This window comes from Austrofundulus limnaeus, unplaced genomic scaffold (assembly GCF_001266775.1).
Source record: "Austrofundulus limnaeus strain Quisiro unplaced genomic scaffold, Austrofundulus_limnaeus-1.0 Scaffold98, whole genome shotgun sequence".
Taxonomy (NCBI): domain Eukaryota; kingdom Metazoa; phylum Chordata; class Actinopteri; order Cyprinodontiformes; family Rivulidae; genus Austrofundulus; species Austrofundulus limnaeus.
In genome coordinates, this window is record NW_013952500.1 from 1,452,828 (window position 1) to 1,456,748 (window position 3,921).

A 3,921-nucleotide genomic window follows, 5' to 3' on the forward strand; every position below is an offset into this window, starting at 1 on the left:
GGGTGGATGCAGACAGGGGTGACAAATTTAGGGTCTGAAAGGGGAAAAGGTTGTGATTACAGTGAAAACGAGCATTTTTTTTGGTTAAAGTTGGTAGCCTTTTTTTTGCTTCCACAGAACATGGCTGCTGGAACTTTAATTCCATTAGATCCAGTTATTTTTATTCTCGGCTTATTTTATTCTTTATAACTGAGTAACGAGAACATAAATCCGTAGCACTGTGCTCATGCTTCTAAATATAATGAGCAGAGGGAGAGGAGAAAGTTTGTGTTTGAAGCACATTGTAGCATCAAAGAAAAATGTAAAACCAGGGTTTTAATGATTAATTTTATTGTTATGTATGTGTTGTGGTCAGTGTAGGTTTGACACCTTATCAGAATAAAGCAAATTTAGATCTGTTCTGTCAAACCGAGTCACTGATTTTCAACGAGCTGTGTGAACCCTTCGRCCATCCATACGTCCTCCCTTTGATCAAAGAGGTGTGAGCGTGTGTTATGGAACCAACAGGACAGGTTTTTGTTGCTGAAAAAAACATTTTACTGTYGATCTGAGACAAAACGCATCAAACGATGGGCTCAACATCAGTCARCACGAGTTCAGCACCATGGAGAGCACCATGACTCGTTGGAGAGGAGCTCCTGCTCTTTGGTGATGTTCATATGAACACAAGTGTTGCTTAACATGGAGCAAACTGGTTTAAGGAATTTAAACCTCCCACCGTAGCCTGTGTTCACTGGAAAACTGGCCATCATTAGRTACACTGCTGCCTCTCAAAGACGGTACAGTTTATTTCTTTATTTCCTGCCTTAGTTCACACAGAACTATCTTTTTCTGGTTCATCTCTCTGAAATAAACTGCAACAATACTGTATATTTAAAACACATAAGGAACATTTAAAATATTTTACACATTTTAAAGTTAGTTGAAAACCATCATTTCAAGCCTGTTCTTGTTCTTTTAGGTTTAGGTTATTTCACTTTGCTTTTGTTTAAATGTCAACACAATGATTGATGATTTTTGTGTAGCTACAGRTCTGTAAAAAACAAAAACATCAATAAATCAATAAATACTTCCTGAACCTGGGATATGTTTGATAGACAAACATAATGATGCTCCTGATAATAGGTGTATAGTAACAAAGTACATTTACTTCTTTACATAATTTTTTGGGGAGTATCTGTAATTTGACCTAGTATTTGTTTAAATCATAATTTTTACTTTTATGTCATTACATTCAGAAGATAAAAATACWTTTACTTTTTTACTTAAAGTGCCTGCATGTACAGTATATTCTTCATATACAAAAAGTCAAAGAAAACATCTTTATCTGTAAGGAACTTGGCATAAAACACAATTCTTACCCATTTTGTCACATAACTGGCATTATTTTTTGACCTTGGTTCAGCAAAAGTGAAACAGGAAGTGACATCAAAGGGGAACTCTTTAAGAACGAAAACTCTCTGGTCTTTTTTTTTATCGAAACAATATTGCTAAACTCTGACTCCTCGTCTTCATCTCTCTGATATCGACTCWAAATAAATCGAAGAAACATCAAATTCTTCTCTACAGTCTGTGTTGTCAGCCATTTAAGTAACACTCTGTTCACATGCAGACATTCCCCTTTGACATCACTTCCTGTTGTTTCAAATGCAAATATTTCAACAACTGTTCATCTGAGTGGCGTAAAATTTGTTTTGTAATATGTTATTAATGTTATCTTTCCAAAGATGCATTCATAGTTATTACAAAAATCTGATGTCACGTGCACTTTAAATTTACCATCTTATGACTCTATAAATTTAAATACGACTCATGAACTTTTACTTTCATGATTATACAACGGGCAAAATAAGTATTGAACACGCCACCATTTTTTTCAGTAAATATATTACTAGAGGTGCTAATGACATGAAAWTTTCACCAGATGTTGGAAACAACCCAAGTGATCCATACATACAAAGAAATCAAACCATAAATGTCCAGAAATGAAGTTATTTGTAATAATGTGGAATGMCACAGGGAAAAAGTATTGAACACATGAAGAAAGGGAGGWYTAAAAAGGCATGGAAAGKCAAGACACCAGCTGAACTCTCTCAGTAATTAGAAAGCAAGCCTGCCCCTTGTCAGTGCAAGTTAATATCAGCTGGTTCAGTCCCAAATGATGGCCAGGTATCACACAAGAACCATCTGATGATGGGTAAAAGTAAAGAGCTCTCTCAAGACCTTCACAACCTTATTATTTACTTATTTTACCCGCTGTATGACTTCTACATAAATATTTTTCTTATCAATGAAATTCCTTTTTAACAAGATCATTTTCTTTTAAGGTATTTTTACTTTAACTTAGTCCTTTATCACGTTTTAAACACCAGTAAAGCTTCACAAATGCTTTAAACGCTGCATCCAAAAAAAATCAAGAGTTTCACCAGCGGTGCAACAGTGAAATGTCAGAGAGATCTAAATCATCAAGGATGGACAGGAGGACACAGTCTAGGGGACAAAGGGTTTGACATTTCTGTTAGTGGCATGCTGAGCTGGAGCAAATGAAGTTTTAGGGTCACCTGTGACTTTGACCTTTGACTCATCACAGGTGTGTCAAACTATTTCCACTATCAAGAAAGCTTAACAAAGTTCTTCCTGAGGGAACTGAAGAATCAAATTATTTTAAATGCCTAAAGAAGCAGTAATGATTTTTCTTTCCTTTTTCTTTTGCTGGCAGCATCTCAAACTGCCTCGGGACGCCCACATCAAACACAGAGCAGCTCCGCAGCTGGTGATTCAAACCTGCCAGATTATCATTAACATCAGTGGGACGAGGTGTCTGCACTGACTTTTAATGAGACTAAAAAAAAACAAAAACTCACCAGCAGCATATTTCTGTCCTGCTGCCGTCTGGCAAAAACGATGCAGAAGCATCCACTGCCAAACTGTCACACTCTGCTACAGAGTTCCTTTGGTTTAATTTATTGCATGTTTTCTGACTTGGAAACAAAAAAGAAGCAGATGGCGTGGCTGGCTACTGTAAGGTCTAATATTATTTCATTAAATCAAATCTTGAATTTTGGATTCTGCAGACYTTTACTTACTTTTAGTAGGATTCATTTAAAACCTTCTACATATGGTTAACTTTGTCCTGCTGGCCTCACTGTGACGGGGTGCAGCTGAAATCTCTCAGAGGACAACTTCATGTACTTAACTCCACTCTGGACCAGAATAAAGCCGCCCTGAGGAAATCAGAAATAACAGGAAAGTGCTGGTTTTGTCAATAACACCCTTATTAGTTGGAGGGGACATGTCAGTGTAGGAGAGGGTTTAATCCAATCAGCAGAGTAATTACAACTCCACAGCACAGCATGGCTGATGGCTGTACTGTCAGGGGGCTCAGAGGGGTCATTTACAGATGGAATCGCTTCCAATATGACCAAATTCCAAACAAAGGCCCTTTAAAGTTTTCCTCCCTCAGCTATCATCATCAATTTCAATTTAATTCAGTCCCTCAGACTTCATCTTTTTCTCCCGCTGCTCTCGCTTTATAATTGGAATCTCATCGTCGTCCTGCACCATTTAGCCCACTTTCCTTCTTGTTAATTAAGACCACCATGRCACTAACTCCCAGAATGCACTCCTCTGCCAGCGTGCACTTGGAAAAACAAACCACCAGATGTCACCCACYCCTCAGTGCCTCCAATCTGGAGTTTTATGAAGCTTAAAGGGCCAATACTATGTGTTTCTCAGGCATACATTTAAACACTATACCATAATAAAGTATCTATGTCACCTTTAGCTGTTATTAAAATGCTGTTTTTATGTTTAAATAGAAAATAAACTTATCTTTTCATCGCTTCCTCTTCTAAACACCTTGAAATTGGCCTCTGTCTCTTTAAAAAACAACCTTCGCATCTGTCTTGCCCAGTTTGGTGG